This window comes from Trachurus japonicus, chromosome 6, assembly GCF_045865225.1.
Source record: "Trachurus japonicus isolate A0001 chromosome 6, Traja_1.0".
Lineage (NCBI taxonomy): Eukaryota > Metazoa > Chordata > Actinopteri > Carangiformes > Carangidae > Trachurus > Trachurus japonicus.
In genome coordinates this window covers 35,326,584-35,348,545 of record NC_140912.1, presented here as the reverse complement: position 1 = coordinate 35,348,545, position 21,962 = coordinate 35,326,584, and positions in this window count along the sequence as shown.

Below are 21,962 nucleotides of genomic sequence, written 5' to 3'. Positions count from 1 at the left end.
TGTGCAGGTCAAAATTTAGATCTTCTGCTCATTATCACCAATTATAATACACTGCTAACTCATTTGAAAGTTTCAAAGTTCTATTTGTAATGGTCAAACTATCAGATTTGACTATTGAGCATTGGTATATAACGCTATTGTTCTCTTCTCTCCATAAAGGCCTCAGCTACCGGTACATGAAGCAAGAAAAAAGAGAAAACAAGACCTGCTTCATATCCAAACATCTTTATTAGGAACATACAGAAAACAAAATAGAACTATAATGTACAGTAAATTTGAAAAATACTCCCTGAAAACTTTGAAAATACATACGTATATTGCACATAGAGAACATTTTAAAATTTCACTCTGCCACCCTAAATGGAGCTTCTTTGTAGCCTGTGTAGTTTCCAAATGGGTCAGGAAATTTTGCACGGATGCGAAGAACACAGCAGCTTGGGATCGGCCTCCGGTTGCCTCCTCCCAGACGCCCATGTTGCCAGATGGTGAATTGGCGGTAGGCAGCAAATCGAAACTCTCTGTTAGATTAATTATGTTCATTTTGTCTTCTCAAATATATTAGTTATATTTTTTTCTTGTGTTCAGACAATTGAAATCAAGACTGATGTTACCTGCTTGACAGTTTCGACTGTGACTCCAGTCTTCCTCAGAAGCGTCATCCGACGTGTCATTTATCAGCTGGTACCGACCGACTCTGACAGGTCCGCCGTACCGACCAGCTGATAAATGACACGTCAGTAACACGTCGGATGACGCTTCTGAGGAAGACTGGAGTCACAGTCGAAACTGTCAAGCAGGTAACATCACTCTTGATTTTAATTGTCTGAACACAAGAAAAATATAACTAAGAAACTCTCTGTTGTCGGCTCCCACATCTTGGCTGTCCTCCAGAGCAAAGATGTCGTTCCACGTCATCCTCACAAGACGCAGCATACCCAGGGTTTTTCCTGCGTTCAAAATTGCGTGGCGGCCGCCTCCACCTTATTTTGTGCCGCCCCCAGCAATATGCAGGGTTTTTTTTGCATTATAAATTTTGAGGCGGCCGCGCGCCTGAATCTTGATTGAAAATCAATTAAAGCTCAGTGGCGCTGTTTTCAACCAGAGATGTTCTCAACTCGACCGCAGCAGAAGGGGTGCGTTTGATTTAAACTCCGGGCCGGGCCGCAAGGTGACGTTGACGCGCTGCTTGTGTGCCCACGGGGGCGGGGCTCATCGGGGCTCCGCTCCGTTCAGACGTTGTGCTGAGCGTGAACCAACGCACCTCACCGGCGCAGAGCGTGAAGAGAGAGAGAAGGAGACGCGGTGGTGTCCTTTGCAGCTTGGTGACAGGACTTCGGGTACCCGTAAAAGCCGACTCCCAATTTACTGCCGGTCCCAAATTTTTGATAACCATGCTAGCGTTTCACCAGCTCTCATCTCCGCCAGTCAGCCTCTCAACCTGCCGCCTCTCTCGCGTGCGGGCCCACCGCACGTAGACACCCCCCCCCCCCCCCCCGCTGCCGCCTCAGCCGAAATTTTGGCCAGGAAAAACCCTGATACTCTTATCTAGACAGTACATCTCCAGGTGGGCACTCCTCCTCCTCCTTTTAATAAATCCGGGACACTTAAGCCTTTACATCGATCCTATTGGTGTGTCTATAGCTTAAGCTACTCGAAATAAGGCAGTCAAGCCAGTAAGATCACCTATGGGGTGTCAGGAGACCCGGGTGCAGTCACATGACGGGCTAAAATCCATGGGAAAGCTTTGGCCAATCATTTATTTACAACAAGATGATTGCTCTGTTGCCATGTATGATCACTACTACCAGGAAACATCCAGTAAATCCTAATCTCATTAAAAATTGCAATGACAGTCCTTATTTTGTAATATCACAATATATCGCAGAAAATCTGAGAAAATGAAAATATCACAATATCATTGTTTCGATAATGACTAATCAAATTAGTTTTCCTTACTCGGGTAAACTCGTGCAGCAACTCGTTGAAACTCGGCGCGACAAACAGGACAAACAGACATTTCTGCACCTTTAAAGCAGGAGAAAGATAATGCTCACTCAAGTCTTTGAGCTATAGTCCAGTTGAAGTCTCAAGTTTGAACTAGAGTCCCTTTATTTCAATATTGTGTTAAATGGGTTGATTTCTAGTGATTATTTGTTTTATAGACACAATGCACAATATGGCACTGCTATCTTTATTTTGTTGTTTCCAATCCAATTGTTTTTTTTCCCTTAAAATCTCACGCTGCTTTTATAAGGCAGTTGGCCATTCCAAGTGCTGCATAAAGTGCCCTTATTTTTCATTGAGCACCTGCCCCCCAAAATGTCTGTGCACGCCACTGTAGCTCTCCCTTTTACACCTACGTTTGCCTATTTAAAAAAAAAAAGGCCCTGGCTTGATTGTCGCGGGAGCGTGCCTATGTTCCCACAGCCCTATGTTCCCTCTGGACTCTCTCTACCTATCTGGACTCTACCTATCTGGCCTGTCTAGCCTCTACCTGGTCTTTTTACTAAACTTAACCAACTCCTTTCTTCATTGCCTAAACCCAACCAATGGTGGGACCAAAGGGCTGAGGGAACATAGGGCCTAATTTTCAGTGACAACAAAAGTTAGAAATGAGGGAACATAGGGCTGAGGGAACATAGGGCTGTGGGAACATAGGCATGACCCCATTGTCGCTATATGCAAATATTTGTGCTGATTGGATTTTTTCTGTCGTCAACTCTGGTTTGAAGCTTTTGATCATTCAGCCTTTGAAGTGAAGATTCAACCCTAATGCCAAGTGGCAGAAGAGAAAACACAACAAACTTTGACAATTTACATCTCGAAATATTAAATGGTATGTATGTATTTGATACATAATGTGCTACATTAACATTGCTTAGGATAAGTTTCTGCTTAGGCTACTCATGACATGTAAAAGCAATAACTTAATGTTAATATGAACATATCTAGCCTACATAAGTATATTGATGCCTGCCTTTACACCCATAGCAACAGGTGTTTATAGATATTTATCAGTTGTATTTGTTTCATTTTTCCCTAAGTTAAAGATGAAATGCCAGATGAGAAAGGCCAGAATTAGTGTTAAGTTAGGATTTACATATGTAGCTAAATTATACTTTGAGATGAATAAGATACTAAAATGTATAATTTCTATTTAAAATGTGCTACTTTAAAATATCATTTAATGGCTTTGAATGCTTTTAAGAAGTTATTACAGTAATTTTGATTAGCCTATGTTATGTTACGAGAGTTCATGATTTTACACCCCTCCACATGGAGCTGAGCGAAGAAGGAGGAGCCAAGAGTTGATGACATATAGACGTAGGTTTTAGGGGAGACTGGGGACAGTTGCAACAAGGGACGGTTGCAACAAGCCTTATTTCTCCAATCAGAAACATGCTAGATTAATGACACTCACACTGCACATTCACAGTTAGACCCTCTACCCACCAAGAATAGAGAAGACATTTCCTGTCTTACATTATTGGACAAACTGATTAATCCAGGTGTGTCTGATGAGTCACAATGGTCAGACACACCTGGATTAATCAGTTTGTCCAATAATGTAAGACAGGAAATGAAGGAGCAGCATTAAGTTCAGGAAGTAGTGGAGCTGTGCAAAGAGCCCATTCCCATCTCTGCTGGTCACTAAAGGGGGCTTTGCTGCCCAGGCCCAGGCTGGAGATCTTAGGCAGGTAAACTTTGTATCCTCCCTTTTTTAAATCACCTCTTAAAACTTTTATCCTCTGATTCTGTTTTCTTATTATGTGACTCTTTTAGATTTTTTATTCTGTATTCCTGCATTTTAATGTTATTTTATGGTTGTGTATTTTTATTTTTATTGATAAGCACCTTGTAACTTTTTGAGAGGTGCTCTATAAATAAAATTCTTATTCTTAGGCCATGTTTGAAAATGTTTTTTTATGGGGTTTTTTTGTGCAGCGCCGCATCCACTGTTCTCTTGATCAGCTGATCAGCCCTCAGATGGAAGTATAAGCACCAGGCTGTGGATAGAGGTCCGGTTCAGGCTGAACCGGTTCACCCAATACGCACACTACGCACGTTGCGTATAGGCCCCCGCAAATTAATAGAGGCCCCGTGAAGAAGAAGAAGAAGAAGAAGAAAAGACGTGTGACGACGTGTCCCAGATTAAGTTAAGTAAGTAACTCTCCTCTCCTGGAAAGTAATGGATAAATATTAACTAAGATTGCATTTGATTTGTTCTGAATTTAAGCTAGACCAACAGTGCAATATGTTAAAAGGCTGGATGAGTGGAAGCACTGGGTGTCAGGTGCAACTTTTGAACATTTTGGGAGCTAAGTTAGGAGGGCCCCTTAGCAGAATTTTGCCTATAGGGCCAATGGAAGTCTGAACCGGCTGCAGGTGAGACGATGCACTGTCTTTATTTTATTTTATTTTATTTTAAAGTAAAGTCCATGTAAAGTAAGAATAAATATGTGTTCTAAGTTTGACATACCACAGAGAAGTGTGTTAACCAACCTGCCAAATTTGAATGATTAAAAAAATCGTCAAATATATGAAATTAGGCTTCAAAATTGTGTAAAACCATATTAGACTGTATAGAAGAAAACTCTTTTTCTCTGCTCCCAAACGCTGTGGGCGTTCCCGTCGAGTTCACTGAAACCCCGCCCCCTACCAAGTGTCACCTGTCAATCAAAGTCACCACCTCTACCAGAAACATGAACGCTACATCTGAGAGCTTTCTTCTTTTCTTTCTTTCTGCTGCTAACTCAGCTCAGATCACTTGATCTGTTTTGTAGCACTATGTGTGGAAATTCCATTTTACATGTCAACTTTATTTTCTTGTTGGCATATACGTATGTGCAACTAAATTAAAAAATCTGATGTTTTCATTGGTTTGAGAGGATGACGTTAATTTATTTTGATTGAAAATTTAATATCTTTAAGTTTGTTCACTTTTCTTTTTTTTTAAATCGTTCATTAATGTTTAACCAAATTATTATTATTATTATTATTATTATTATTATTATTATTATTGTCAAGGTTTACATCATGAGCTTCAACTAAAGTGCATCAAGGAAACTAAACTGAGAGTGCACTAAAAAAAGAAAACGCCTAAACAGCATTATATGCTGCCGTGGTGATGCAGGGACAACTGCTGCAGAACAAGAGATGTTAAAAAGAAAATCTACAGATTCATTTTTTAGACCTAAAATATAAGGAAACTAGAGCCCCAGGTTGAATTTGCCTGGAATTGTCCTTTATCTGAAAACACATTTAAACAGAATGACTTACCGAACATGCACTGGCAGAGCGCTGTCTCTTTGAATGGCCTCTTCTGTTTGCCTGGCTCTTTATTTTTCTTTCCGGCCCAGTTTAAGCCAGAGGCCAGTTCATTGGTTAGGCTGTTGGCCAGCATTCGCCTGACCCTCACCTCCATGGTGGTCCCACCAACAACAGCCAGGCGGGCCGTCTATCAATAAAAAGGAAAAACTATTGTAAGTATGTGAATGCGTGTGTAGCCTATGTGTTGATATGATCAAGAGTAGCTGGCATATTTTAAAGGCCAGTTTCGTACACTTTTAGTAACGATCCTACGTACAGTTTTATAAATGAGACCCCTGATCAGTAAAGTTTTGGAATGATGAACCATTACCTTTGTTTTCTTTGCCTCTGCAGCTTGGAGGGAAATCTCTGCAAGTTCCAACTCCTCCAATGTGCATAGCGGCAACTTCACCTGGTCCCCACCGGCAACCTGCAGTTCCATCCCTGGAGGCTGGCAGCACCGGCAGCACTCCCGAAATGCGTGGAATTCATTTCGGAGGTCTTTAACCTCCTTGGCCAGGTCTGTCACAGCTTTTAATAATTTTTGCAATGCCACATCTATTGACAGGAATAAGGAACTGAATTTGGTACATTTGAAAGCAAACGTTTTGGCATTTCAGAGTAAGGGACCGTTCGTTATTTATGGAATGGGCCACCGGAGGAAAATGGGGGGGGGTCATGTCATAATATTCTTTGTTGAGGGGTGGGTCCACTAAAAAAAAAAGGTCAGCGAGGGGGGGTCATTCAACATTTTGTCTGGAGGACACTGCAATGCTCGCAAAAAACAAAAACAAAACAAAAACGGGACATTTAAAAGCTGCAAGCACTGATGGCAATGAGAGCAACGGCCCCTAAATCAAAACGTAATGTTATACTGTTCTGATCTGCCCTGAGTGGGGTTCGAACCCGAATCTCCCGCACCGCAGGCGACGATACTAACCGCTTCGCCAAGAACTCAGTAAGGATTCGCCCGCGGCTTAGCACGTGTTTTATGGGTGACTGAGTTTAACTTCAGTACCGTACAGAGGCTACGCTGCCTGCCTGCCTCATTGCGTAACTCTACATAGTCTGAGCAGCACGTACGTTCACGTTGCTTTCGTGAATTGTAAACAAACAGACGCCCCCTCGGTTTTAGCGTCCAGCAGTTTAGCAGCTAATTCAACTACAGTGATGGATAACTGTACCGGAGAGGCTCAACAACTTAATGAGCTTCATTTGAGGGTTACCTGACGGGAGACCGACGCCTGAGCTACGGTAGCTAACAGCTAGCAGGTTTTACCTACTTTCTCTCTCTCTCTCTCTCTCTCTCTCTCTCTCTTTCTTACACACGCAGGCGCAGGCACACACACACACACACACACACACACACAGTTGTCTGTCATATCTGTCGTAAACCTTGCAATAATACGTTGTTGAGTGCAGTTCACATTATTGTTGCTTCGGTTTGAGTGTGGATTAATTGTTAATGTCTTGTTGTGTAATGTGAGCTGGTCCAAAATCGCGATTCTGTTATTGATGAGTTGGGTTTTAACTCATTGAGTGCCAACCACGTAATTTCTCGTTTTTCGTTCCCATGCGTTGAGTGCCAAAAACGAAATTTTTCGTTTTTTGCTTTTTTTTTTAAATTATGAAAATAGACACTTTAATACACATTATATGTAAATTTGGGGACTCTACGACGAGGAGAACTGAAATAGATGACGATCAAAGTCACATGACAGCTCATGATCTGGAAGTTTTTATCATAACTCAGCTTCTGCAAACGGAGTTCTGCATGTGGATGCAGCGCAGCTGCTCCGCAGCTGCTCCGCTCTCACCCGCGAGGCTGCAGCAGCTGGGAGCTGAACCAGGAAGCTCTCAGCCCACTGTCCCGCCCGGTCTTCATCTGGAGCAACACCGTGTCCTCCCCAAAGTCCTCCCGCGGTAAAATCTGATGGTCTCTGGACCAAAGCAGACCGGCACCACCGACCCGTACCACAGACGGACCGCGACCACCGGCGGGACCGGTGTTCGCGAGCCGCTGTGGCCGGCAGAGCCTCACGTTCCGCGGCGAGAGGCTGTGACACGGCACGGTGCGTCTGTGTTATTGCTGTTTAGTGGCGCCCCCCCCGCCCCCGATGGTGGTTTTGTGAATAGAACAACAATTGTTGTGTATATTTATCTTATACGAGCCCTTTGATCCAGAAATGCGAGTGTGAGAAGAGTGACAGGCACAAACAGCGCACCTTTCATGAAAGACGCTCTATCTCCTTTTCTAGAAAAAAAGGAGGGATTTTGGTGAAACCCAGCCATGTTTAGCTTGACTTTTCTCAGGAACGGAGGCACGTAGAAACAAACGGTTTGTGGCCATTTGAAGGATAAAGTTAAACCTTTCAAATGAGCTACAGTATGTGTTGGTGGCAATAATATAGAATACACTATGGCTCTAAAATAAAAAGTCAAATATGGTCTAATTTGCCGGTACACTTGACTAAAACTTTGGAAAGGAGCGCGGCACTCAATGAGTTAATAACAGCTGATAAATGGCATTGTGATGAGAAGGTGTTGCACACATGGTTGTCAAAATGAAATAATGTAGTGTCACGCGCTACGTGATGCGATGTAACGTGTCGATGGCTGGGGGGGGGGGGGGGGGGGGGTCATGTATCTTTTGATAAGGCTTAATGCAGGGTCATGTTAAAATTTACTGACGTCCCCTGAATCCCTCCGGTGGCACTGATGATAAATAACGAACAGTCCCTAAGGAATGCAAACTGGAAATGTTTACAATGCATTGTAATTGCTCACAGGGCCATTCTTTTCAGATAGGAATGGAAACCTATGTTAACCTCGAGGAACAATGGTATTGCACTTGCCTTTTAAAAGCTGCCTTGCAGTGTCTCTTGAATCTGTCACAAATATAAGGAAGAAAAAATCAGTGACTGGATTTAAGTATTTGAAATTACATGAAATGCCACTTTTTCAAGCATACCTTCAGTAGGTAGCCCTTGGAAGGGACTGGATGCAGACTGGGGAGTAATTGGGAAATTCAGTAGAGATTCTGCCAGAACCTCATCAGGAAACCCTACAGACTGGGTGAGTGGCTGGGGCTGGTGCTGGTGCTGGTGCTGGTTCTGGGGCTGGGGCTCGAGCAGTGTAAAGCAGTTGTTGGGGGAGTGGAGGGTCTGAATTTGAGGGTGAAAATTTGAGGGGCCCTGAAGATTTATTCGGTGTGAGCTGGAAGGGTCTTCAGAGCACTGTTGAGTGGGGAAGGCTGCTGGTGTATTAAAAAAAGGGGATTGGGGAAAATAAGACGTGTTATTAGCTATTGTGCTGCATTAGATTGTATGCAAAAGATTACTTTGTCACACATACACAGACATATTGTGGCTTACTATACCTGGAAACAAAACTTTTGGCGCTGGGGCATACTTCTGTGCAGTATGGTCATCATGATCAGAGTCGGACTCATACAGTGGATTTCGTCTAAAAGAAAACTAGGGCCGGGATTCGATTAAAAAAATTAATCGAATTAATCAGAGGCTTTGTAATTAATTAATCGAAATTAATCGCATTTTAATCGCATATAAATATTTGACCTGAGAACAGTGAGGAGCAATTTTTTTTCCCAAATGGATTTTATTATATCATTGAATAATGACTGAAAACATAAGCTTAAGCAACAAAACGTTTGTTTATTTTTTTTTCAAGACCAACAGACCAGTGCAATTTTTGCCATAAAGTGTATAGCATATTTAGGAATACATGTCAGAGATTCAGGTAGCCTATAGGTAGGTAGACCTTCTGTAAACTATAACACTTTGTTTTTAAGTAAAACACAATACTTTCAAGTATATTCAGAACCCTGACTATTAGAAAACATCTATCTTCAGAGGCCATAACAGACTTAACCAGCAGTTGATCTAATCAAATCAATTTCAGTCCTCTCTCAGTACTCTCTCTAAATAACCTTGGCCAAAACAATAAACAGTTCAACATAAAGTGCCATTTGCAACAACAACATAATAAATAGTTCAACATAAAGTGCCAGTTGCAACAACAACATAATAAATAGTTCAACATAAAGTGTACCAGTTAAAATAAAATAAAAAAAGTGCCAGTGATTGATCCCTCCTATTCTTCCAATATCCTGATGAAAAATAAAATCTCTGTTGCATAGGTGTGATAATGGTGGTTTTTAAATTTCTTAGATCAAAAAACCACCAAATTCAAGTTCTTTTTTACGATGGTGAGCAGTACTCAATTATCCCACCACAGAATAGTTACAGAAGCGATTTATTGGACAAGGCAATATGGAAATAATACTGAGGGCCATGTCTCTTATTTTAAAAGTGAGAAGGTTTCCTTGTAAAAGTAGGGCTTGCTGCAGCAGACGATTGGCTGGCTGGTCAGAGGTTGCATTCAATGCTTCAATTCGTAATCAGCCGTTTCTAAATCATGCATGTAAATTCAAATCAAAGAAGTAATCAGAATAATCATAATTAAAGAAACCTCAAAACACACAAGAGTAGATAAAATAAACATGCAATTAACAAAATACGGCACATAACAGAAAACAAAATTAAATCAGCAGTAATGCATTAACATGACACTAATACAGGCCACTGTTTGATCAACATTGAAGTAACAACTTAGTTAGCTTACTAGCTACTTCTCTTTCAGCCAGTTGCTGAGACAAACCAGCTTGTTTACATTTGTTATTCCATAAAAAGAAAGAGGGCGGAGGTAAGAAGGGGGGGGTGCAGGGGAAAGGAGGTCAAAAGACCATTACACATGTTACCTTAAAGCGGGGGTCGAGCGCTGTAGCCACCCTGAGCCATTCATGGTTAAGTGTATCTTGGCGTTGAGACAGGTCCTGTTTAAAAGCAGCCTTGAACCTCACCACATAGGCTGGGTCATCATCTGATACGTCCATGGTGTGGGTCAGGTGGCGGAGAGCAGGTTAACACAACAGAGCACAAGACATACGTCTCACCCCCAAGGAGCTCAGTCACATATCTACAGTGGATAGTTTAGGAAAGTGATTTATTATTGTACCAATGTATAGTAGATTAAAAACAGTAGCAACTTTATACTATAGTCATAGTGATATTGATATTCAATACAATACATTTTGGAAAAGCAATTTAATTTATACTGCACTATCATAGTCAACTCAATTCACAACGTTTTTCAAGGGACAGCAATGATGAAGGAATCCCATTAATAAAAAGTTGGTGGGTTCTTACCTGCATGGTTTAACCCTTACATACTGTTTATATTTTACACCTTCACAGTATGGTCCGGGTCAATTTTGACCCGGACCAAGAATTCCCTTATATGAAGTATTTATAGCAAATTTTAAACTACAGAACCTATTTAGAATGTCTAAATAACCTATATCACATGAATAAATGTATAATTAACCCTTATTAAATGTTTCAGTGAGCAGGGAGAGTGTATTGCTTATGTTTTACAACACTCGTTTTTGGAGAAAAACATCCAGTATTGCACAGTATCATGTCCTCTGTTACATAAGACATAAAAACATGAAGGCCATAATGATTTAAACATATTTTATTGAACTGGAAAATGACATGAACAATCTGGAACTGTTGAAATACAGAAATATAACCATGTTCAACCATTTTAACCATTAACAATCTGGAACTGTTGGAATATAGAAAATAACCATGTTTTACCATTTTAACCATTAATCACTGTTCTCACTGCTGTATCATAAGACACAGTTCATTTTAAACTTATCTTATGATTTGAACTAGCTTATCATAAACTAGTCTCTGCATTCAAAGCAGTGGTAGGACACTTTGCGTGTGTGGAACTTGCACATGTGTTTCCCACATTTGCAGCAGGTTGTCCCTGTTTTGCAGTCCTTTCTTGCGGGGCAGAAGTTGCATCTCTTTCTCTTCTGTCCCTGTGTGTTGGTTTCTTGTGTGACTTCTTGATCAGGGGCAGGCTCAGACTGCTGCACTGCCCTTACCAGTGCTGCTGAAGTTGGTGTGTGGGGAAGGTGTTGTCGCTTTTGCATGCGAGGAGACACAAGGGCCTTTCCAAGCTCCTCCAAAAAGAACCTCCTCCAGTTCCTCTTGGTTGCCCTCCAGGTTGGGTTCAGCTCACACCATATGACGAATGCGTTGTATGTTGATATGTCAATGATGTTGTAGAATATCACGAGAGGCCAGCGGGCGGTTCTCCTCTTACAGCTGTATGTGCCTGTCACCTTATCAAGATTGTCCACCCCTCCTTTATTCGCGTTGTAATCAAGGATGATGGCTGGTTTTCTGTCTTCCCGTGTGCTCACCTCTGCAGCCTTGTGCAATGTGCTCATGAGGATTACATTTTTGTTTTTCTTTGGGATGTATGAGACAACCGCTGTATCCTGAGTGAATGCAAACTTTGAAGAAAGGACTGCTCTCTCCCTTGTTGTGAGGAGTGCGGGGGGCAGCTCAGCTTTGTTTCGCCTCACTGTGCCAACCATTGTGAGGTTTTTCTTGAGCAGTGTCTGACCAAGCTCATGAGAAGTAAAAAAGTTGTCACAGGTGACATTGTGCCCTCTCAGTCCGTCAGTCATCTCCATAACAACTCGCATGCCCTGCTTTTTCTCTGGGGCTCCACCAGCTGGCTTCCCAGTATAGACCTGTGTATTCCAAGCATAGCTTGATCTGGCATCACAGGCCACCCATAACTTGATCCCGTATTTGCCAGGCTTGCTGGGCATGTACTGCCGAAAAGGACAGCGACCTGCAAAAACACAAAAAGAGAGGAAAAAAAAACATTTATGCTTTTGTTCTATTTATCTTATTTATTGAATTCCACTATTTTGTCCTAGGCTGTGCTTTCTAAGCAAACTATCTCCTTATTTATGTATGGAAGTAAATAAACAGAAGATGATCTGAATCTGACCATTTGATATCACAGCCAATAAGAAAAAGCTCACGCACACTGTCACCACTTGCATATCACACATGCCATAACAGCTAAAAAATGCTGGTCATAACTTACAGTCACTGTGCACTTTATTTCTACACACAGTTACACACATCACACATACATTTTTACTTTGCACTAAAATCAACACTATCAATTTGTTGTATATACTTTTGTACATTTCATTTCATTTTATTTGCTATTGCTATTTTATTATGTATAGTTTGTTCTTTATATTTTGATTATATTCTTATACTATATGTTGTTATAGTAAAGTCTGTCTGTCTGTCTGTCTGTCTGTCTGTCTGTCTGTCTGTCTGTCTGTCTGTCTGTCTGTCTGTCTGTCTGTCTGCCAATGACATACTGAATCAGAGATTAATTAGTCAACAACAAAGACCATTCTTACCTCTGAATGGAACTAGTCTTTCATCCACTGTAACCTCAGGGCCAGGATTGTACATGAGAGGCAGCCGTTCCACCCACTTGTCCCACACATCCCTGATTGCTGCCAGTTTGTCAACGACACGCCGTGCAGGTCTTGTCTCACGATTGTCAAATCTGAGCACCGCTGATATGGTACGGAACATTTCCAGGGGCATGGTGGCTCTAAATATTGGTCTTCCCGTCTCAGCATGCCAAAGACTAGATGCAGCCTCTCCTCGGGACCTGTACACACCAGCCAGTATTAGAAGCCCCATGTAGGCATGTAGGTCTGTCACGTCCATGGTCTTCCATTCCTGACCAAACCGTTTAACCCCCTCCAAGTTTGTCATCGCAATGACAATTTTTTCAATGGCTGGAGGGAGGAAGAGCTGAAAAGTTGACAAAATGTCAGATGCACGGGAGATGGCCAGTCTTGTGGGTCCTGGAGTCATTCGAAGTACATTCTCTGCTGCCATCCTGCCTGCAACTTGTTGCGGAAGTGAGGACCAACAAAGAGCACCGTTTTTAGACATAAATGTCTGTCTTGCTTCCTGCTCCTCTTCATCAAAGTCCTCTTCTTCAGAGGGGCTGTTATCAGAGTTCTCCTCCACGTTGTCTTCATGCTCTGACACGTCCTCCTCCAAATCACTATCCACCTCATCTTGGAAGACTAAATCAAGGGCCTGTATGACATTGAGTCTTGCTGCCATGACGTTAGTCACTGAAATGGCAGCTGTGGTACCTTTATAATGTTTCAGCCCCCCACCCCACCCCACCCCCCCTTCAAAATTCAAAATTGTTACTTTTATTTTGTTACATTGCAGGTGCGGGTGCAGCTGTGCTTGCAGGTGCGGGTGCAGCTGTGCTTGCAGGTGCAGATCTTGTGCCTGACCTCTGATGACTTCTGTTCCCTTTGTGCATATGATCATTCCTATACTGTTTTACTATTTCACTGTTTTGTTCTAAAACCAGCAGGTGTCTGTCGCAAATTTGGTAACACGGGCAGTTCTCATGACAATGTTGAGCTTCCCTTGAGCCACTGTCACCACTGTCCCACACAGAATGCACACAAAACATACCCTGCATAGTTTAACAGTTTCAAAATATCCTAAATATATATATATATATATATATATAATATATATTATATATATAATATCCTATATCCTTTTCCTTGATTTGACCCACACTGGTAGATCTATAATCCATCTAAACAGATACGGGTCAAATTTGACCCGAAACAGCCTCAGTGTTAAAAAATGTGTAGCACCTGTACAGAAGTATGACATTTTAAAATATTTTCATTTTTGTGTATTTTGGGTCACTTTAGGAAAAGTCATCAAATTTCAAGCTAAAAGAATGATGTTTAGGGTATTTTTTCTGCTGTCAAATGTCAAAACGGGTCAAATTTGACCCGAACAGTATGTAAGGGTTAAGGAGGGTCTCGAGCCTCTGCAGTCTGCCCCACTCTGCTGCAGTCAACATGGTGAGCTTGTGCTTCTGTTTGGCTAGAGTAGCCTTCACAGCCTCTTGGTTTTTCAGCAGACGAGAGATCATAAACAGTGTTGAATTCCACCTGGTGGAAACATCCTGTATCAGTGGCTCTTTGTCTTGTTCTAGTTCTCTTTGCTCCCTGTGCAGTTCCTCTGTGTTTGAGGGGCTGTGTTTAAAATGCCCCACTATCTTACGACATCTTGCCAATGTGGCTGTGAACCCGCTGTCAGCAAGGCAAACTGTGATGGTCCTCTGCAACACGTGAGCAACACACGGCATGTGCTGGAATGTGAGCCGTCTCATTGCAGCGGTCATGGTTCGGGCACTGTCTGTTCCGATTGTCGTGACTTTTTGTGTGACTTCCCAGGCCTCTGCCACAGACTCAAAATCTTCTGCAACGTTTTCAGCAAAGTGCCTAGTGGTGGTCTTCTGGATAGTCAAGGCAAATGAGTGAAGACGCCACTTGATGTCAATAAAGTGTGCCGTCACACCGAGGTAATTTGAATTGCTAACCGAGGTCCAATGATCCCCGGTCAGGTCAACATATTTTGCTTTCTCCAATAAATTCTCTTTATCTTCCTTTTCATTGTCATAAAACTGCTGGATTTTTTTTGTCACTGTCTTTCTGCATGGCAGCTCGTATGTTGTGTCAGACGTTGCAATCTGTAGTACCTTTTGCAGCCCCTTATCTTCCACCACTCCAAATGGTCTACAGTCGCGTGCAATCCAGTGAGCCAGGGAGTTGGTTATTTTATCAGACGTGGACTTGGTTACCCTGGTCCTGAAACCAGTCATCTGGCTGAGTGTGGGTCCTCGGAGTCGGACTCGGAGTCCGCGCTAGCAAAGATATTCAATAAATGGAAAGATCCTCCATGAGCGGCTGCTCCAATGATATGAAATGGTATACACTTCCAGTCTCTCTAAATGGGCGTGGCCAACCGTCACCACCTCGTCTGTGAACGTGTGTGTGTGAATTTGTAGGTAGATGAAAGTGAGATATTTATATTTTCTTATGATAACATTAAATATTTACACTACTAACAGTCATATTTAGCATGCCAAAAATAATTTAAATCATTTTCACGGGAGTTCGCGGCCATTTGTTTGACGTTGCCTAGGAGATCGGTGCCAAATCTCGCGAGAGTGTGTCATAGAGACAGAGACAGGTCTGGAACAAAGTGGATTTTCTCCAGATCTCTCCATCTGAAAATTACCATCTTGGTGTCAAACTGTTCAGAAGAGATGTGGCTTGTGAAAAATGAGTCCAAAATTTGCTTCAGTGACCGTGGGGAGAAAGGCCCGACCATAATCGGTGTTCACATTAAATTGTCCCATAGGAATCAATACACTCCAAGCTGCCTCTGGTCTCTCTAAAGGGGCGTGGCCGTGCAGAAGCCCACGTGACATCATACAGGAAGCTGACTCGTCATGAAAGGTCTTGGTTTATAAACCGTCTTTGGCGCTAGCTCCCATGCTAGCTCCCATGCTAACGCCAGCTGCTATATGCTTAGCATTTAGGTGATACCTGAGGCTTGATATGCTGCGGTGATACGCAAACTCCTTCTTGCATAATTTGCACACAACCGTGCTCTTGTCTACGCTGCCATCCGCCCGCTTTTTAAAACAAAATTTCCCATCCACGGGGCCAACCAAAGCGGTCTCATCTGCTTCTTTCTTCATTGTTGTCTGAAGCTGGTCTGAAGTCAGTTCTCTGACGGTAGTTGGTGCGCCAGTATAATCGGTACCCTTGAAACACATCCAGTGAGAAACGTTCCGCGGTGCAAAAATTAGTGTGATTAAAATGCGTTAAAGGGATAGTTCACCCTAGAATGATATTTCGCTCATTATCTACTCACCCTCATTATTCTGTCCTCACTCTTGTGTATCTGTACAAGGCTAGACAGATAGCGTACAAAAACTCAGCCAAACCGTCTTCAGTTGTATGGTTTTTTACTGATGCTGTTTCTGTAAAACTGAACAGTACAGAACAGAATTTACTTACATGCAATACATAAATATACATAAAATACTGACACTGTAAACATGTGCAGAATCACTTTTTACAAACAATACTTACGGACAAATCTACTCCAAGGCTGAACGTAAAGGAAAACACTGCTCACTGCAGGCTGCTAGGCTACTAGCTGCTAGCTTCTAGCTTTTGACTGTAGCACATGGAGAAGGGAAAAAAGAAACTTAAGGAAATGACTAATACCAAAAGTCACCACTAGGTGGCCACAAGGTCAGGGGCTCAGCACACTCCCCGCCTGGTATATTTACAAATATACCACTATAAATTAGTTCTTCTGTCCATTTTCAGGTAGGAGTACAATCACCTCCGTAACAGGCCTGAGATATGTTTTAGCGACTCCTTGCTTCCTGATCTTGACTTCAACTTTCCGTACTCGGTTGTCAGCACTTGGTAGAGTTTTCACTATAAGCCCAATAGGCCACTCATTGCGTTTGACTTGACCATCTTTAAGCAAGACAACATCGCCTTCCTGTACATTTCGCTTCTCGACCTGCCATTTTCTTCTGGTTTGCAATGTTGCAAGGTACTCTTGCTTCCATTTTTTCCAGAAACAATCTGCAAGACCTTGAACCTGTCTCCACTGACTTTTATAGAGGTCTTTGAGTTCAAAGTCTCCAGGTGGCACTGACACAACACTGGCCTTCTGGGTCAGAAGCATTGCAGGTGAGAGAACTTCAGGCGTTTCAGGGTCGGTCGAGACAGGAACCAATGGTCTGGCATTCATTATAGCCATGACTTCAGCCATTAGAGTGGTCAACACCTCATGTGTGAGGCGAGTAGCTGAGGATTTCAACAGCAGACCATCAAGTATGCGTCGCACAACACCAATCATACGTTCCCACACACCGCCCATGTGAGATGAATGCGGTGTGTTGAACGTCCATGTACAGCCTTGATCCTGAAAGTACTCTTTGACCTCTGGGTCATTGACGTTAATCTTTAGCTCCTTGCAGGCCCCAACGAAATTTGTGCCTTGGTCTGACCGGAGGTGTTTCACTGGTCCTCTGATTGACAAGAACCGACGCAAGGCATTGATAAAGCTGGAGGTCGACATTGACTCCACAACTTCCAGATGCACTGCTCTGGTGCTCAGGCAAGTAAACATTACGGCCCATCTTTTACTTTCTGGACTGTGGCCTCTTGTGCGACGGAATGTGATGTTCCACGGCCCAAACACATCCAGGCCAACGTGTGTAAAAGGTGGGTCTACGACGACTCTGTCTGCAGGCAAGTTAGCCATTTTTTGTACCTCCAGCCGCCCTCTCAGCTTCCTACAGGTGACACACTTATGCACCACGCTGGCAATGAGCCTCTTAGCTCCAACAATCCACAGTCCTGCCGTGCGTAGGGCTCCTTCGGTGAACTGACGGCCTTGGTGAGCTACCTGGTCATGGTAATGCCTGACTAGCAGTACAGCAGCATAGTGACCCGCTGGGATTATCAGGGGATGTTTCTCTGCTTCTGAGAGATCAGCTGACTGCAAACGACCTCCGACTCTCAGCAACCCCTCCTGGTCAATAAAGGGGTCGAGTTTGTTAAGAGGACTTTGTGAATGAACCTCTTTCTCCTTTGAGAGACTTTCAAACTCTGCTTTATAGACTTTGCGCTGTACACACTGAATGATCACTGTTTTTGCTTGTGAGAGGTCTGTGGAGTGCAGACTGTTGCAGCAGTGCCAGCCTGCGCACTTTCCTGTGTGAGAAGTCTTAGAGAATGACTTTGCAATGTGGATGAGCATTTTCATTGCTCTTAGAAGGGATTTCCAACTTGAGAAACGTTCAAACCTATGTGACCCCAACATCCGTTCTGCAACATTGGTGACAAGAGATATGACCTGAGGGCGAATCTCTGTATCCAACGATGGCTCCACGAGGTCAAAGGATTCTGTTGGCTCGCACACCTCCAAATCAGCCTGTTTTAGAAAGTCAGGGCCTGAGAGCCAAATGCTGTGCTGTAGGTGAGCTGCCGGAATGCACCTTGTTCCTTGATCCGCTGGATTTTGATCAGTACTGACATGATGCCACTGGTCTGGTGTTGAAGACTTTCTTATCCTGGTCACTCTATTCGCCACATACACATAGAATCGGCGAGTGATGTTGTGAATGTATCCCAGGACGATTCTACTATCCGTGTAGAATGTGACTTTGTGTAGATCCATGTCGCTCTCCTCTGTAATCAGTTCAGCCAGTTCGACAGCTAAGACGGCTGCACATAGTTCCAAGTGTGGAACTGTATGAGCAGAAGATGGTGCTAGCTTAGCCTTGCCCATGATGAAGCCGACATGGCACTGGCCATCAGTGTCTATGACCCTGAGGTATGCGACCGCTGCTATAGCCATAGTAGATGCATCTGAAAAGATACATATCTCTCTCCTCTGCGTGCAAGACAATGACACTGGAACATAGCTTCTGAGTATCTGGAGATGTTCAAGTTCGCTGAGTGAGTCAGTCCACTTCCTCCACTGCACTTCCCTGTCTGCCGGTAGAGGTTCGTCCCACGCTTGCTGCTCCAAGGTAAGTTCCCTGTATAATGATTTCCCCTGAATCACCACAGGGGCAACAAACCCAAGGGGATCGTACAGACTGTTGACAACAGAAAGAATTCCTCTCCTTGTGAAGGGCTTGCCATCTGGTGCCACTTGAAACATGAAGCTGTCAGTCTGTAAGTTCCAACTTACTCCAAGGCTTCTCTGAAGAGGCAGAGGATCAGCACTCAGGTCTAAGTTCTTGAGGTCATTGGCTCTCTCCTCTGATGGGAATGCATCCATGACCTGTGGACGGTTGGAGGCTATTTTATGAAGCCTGATATTTGACTCCGCCATCATGCTTCTTGTGTTTTTCAAGAGGTCGATGGCTTCCTCTTCACTCGGCACAGAAGCGAGTCCGTCGTCCACATAAAAATGTCGAAAGATGAACTGCTTCGCGTCTGAGCCGTGCTCCTCTTCGCCTAGTTCAGCTGCTCGTCTCAGCCCATAAATGGCTACGGCTGGTGAAGGGCTATTACCAAAAACGTGCACCTTCATGCGGACCTCAGCAACATCTTTACTGATGTCATTATCTTGGAACCAAAGGAACCTGAGATAATTTCTGTGGTCCTCCCTGACCCGAAAACAGTAAAACATTTGCTCAACATCGACGGTGATAGCTACCTGCTCCCGACGAAAGCGCAGCAAAACACCAATCAGCATGTTATTGAGATCTGGTCCGCTCAGAAGTGCATCGTTCAGGGAAATCCCCTCACATTGAGCACTTGAGTCGAAGACAACCCAAATCTTACCCGGTTTCTGGGGGTGATAAACTCCAAAAATGGGGAGATACCAGGCCTCCTCACCAGATCTCAGAGGTGGGGCTGCTTCTGCTTGATCGTTTTCAAACATTTTTTTCATGAAGTCAATGAACTGGTCTCTCATTTCTGTCTTCCTCTGAAACGTGTGCAGCAGGGTGGTGAGACGCTTCAGGGCTTGGTCTCTGTTGTTAGGAAGAAACCGCCGTGGCGTTCGGAAAGGCAGTGGTGCCACCCAGTGGTTATCTTCATCGATGTAGACCTCTCTGTCCATGATTTGAAGGAAAATTGTATCTTCAACTGATAGTGCAGGTTTATCATCATGTGGACTTTTTTGAAAAACAGTGTCTCCCAGATTATCTGTTTTGGTAACTTTATCTGCTTCAGCTGAGCTGAGATGAAGTTGCTGTGTGGGACTGCTGTATTTCTCCTTCACACGGATCGATCCTGTACATGGCACTAGAAATGAGGTGCGTCCATTCTGTAACACATTTGTTCTGTAGACGTTCACGTTGGTTTGCTTGTGAGCTCCTCCCAAGCACACTTCGCCAACAATCACCCACCCTAGATCCAGGCGCTGTGCATATGGAGTATCATGTGGGCCATTGCGCTGCTCTCGCACTTTATGAACACTCAGAACATCCCGTCCTAGCAACAGTAGAATGGGAGCACTGGAATCGGCTGGTGGGATTTTGTCAGCAACAGGTGCAAGATGTGGAAAGTACTGAGCAATGTCAGGGGTAGGAATTTCGGATCTATCGTCCGGGATCATATTACACTCAAGGAGAGAAGGGAGTGCTACCTGGATTTTTCCATCAAGTGATGCAACAACAAAACTGCTAGCCTTTCTCCCTGCTGTCTCCATTATACCTGAGCAGGTCTTCAGGGTGTAGCAGGATGGAACTCCATTGATACCAAAGAGGTTGAAGAAGTCAGATTTGACTAGCGACGATTACTTTGGTCATCCAAGACTGCATACATTCTCTGAGCCTTGTCTGGATGATTAGCAGGATACACGTGGACTAAACAGATTTTGGAACATGATTTTGGACCAGGAGTATCGCCACAGATCTCTGTGCACTTTGACGTGACTTCAAGAAGTGAATCATTTTCTCGCTCCCCGCCATGCTCTTGCTCCCTCTCTTGAGCCTCCTGTGACCAAGGAGCCGGACCTGGGTGCAATGCAGAAATGTGTCTGTCACTGTTGCATTCCCTGCACTTCACAGCAATCTTGCAGTCCTTAGCCATGTGTCTTGTGGATGCGCAGCACCGGAAACAAATGGAGTTTTCCTTAAGGTAAGCTCTCCTTTCATCTAGATGTTTGCCTCGAAATCCACGACACTTTGCTAAAGGATGCGGCTTGTTGTGTAATGGACACCGATCATGAGGTTCATCTGTTGTTTTCCCAGATGTGTTTTCCTGGCAAGCTGAGGGAAGGTAAGACACTTCAGTTTTCCTCACTGAGACAGCTCTCTGGCTGTTGTACCTCACAGGTTTCTCTGTCTTAGAATAGCTGAAGCTACTGGGTGTAGAAAAGGCAAAACTTCAGCTTCGTCTTTGATTCTCAGCTTGGAGAGAGGATTCTCTGACTTAACAGGTGGAACAGCGTAATCTGCCTTTTGTTCAACATGGTAGGGTGTGACAGGTGTTTGCTGCAAGACTGGCTCACGTTGAATGCTTGGTGTTATGGAGTGAGCCTGAACATACTCACTTGTGCGTTCAATAGCAACCTGGGCTAGATCTTCAAGAGGATCGACTTGGATCTCTGCTGCTGCTTCGTAGACCGCTGCTTCAGCTGAGGCTACGGTGGCACTCTTCTCTGTCTGCAGCACATACAGACTGGCTTCTAAGTCTGCTTTACGTCGTGCTGCCTCAGCCAACATTTTTTGTTGCTCTGCTTCCACTCTGGCTTTTTCCCTCATCATAGCAGCCTCCTTTTCGGCGTATGAGACCTGTACACGAGCCGCTTCGGCTTTGGCCCTTGCCTTGGTCGCCGCTGCGCTGGCCGAAGACCTGCTTGATCTGGTCGATAACTTAGAGCCAGAGACTTCTGACCTGACCTCCAAGTGTTGCTGCGTCTGATCAGCTTCATCTTGTTGCTCCATGGCGTAGCTGCTCAGTGTTTGATTCCTGTGTCTTAGCCCGCTGTGTGGATGTCCTTTTACTATTCTGTCCTCACCCGTCCAAATCTCGCGTGATTTGCGCCGGCGTCAGTGCGGTTACTGCGAATCACGCGAGATTTGGACGGACCAGGAAGAGGAGCTTCGAGAAGCTTCCGCTACAAACAAGCTTAAAATATAGACTTATTTAATTTTTTTCGGGACAATTACGCAATTTGGGGCTTCAGCACAAGACGGACATTACATACGAGCATCATGGAGGTATTTGGATGTTTTTTTGTGTGTGTTTTTTTACGAAGAGCTCTGGTGTCCCTTTGCAACCGTTATATGGACATGCACTGCTACGCCAAGACCCCCTGTAACTCAGAGAAGGG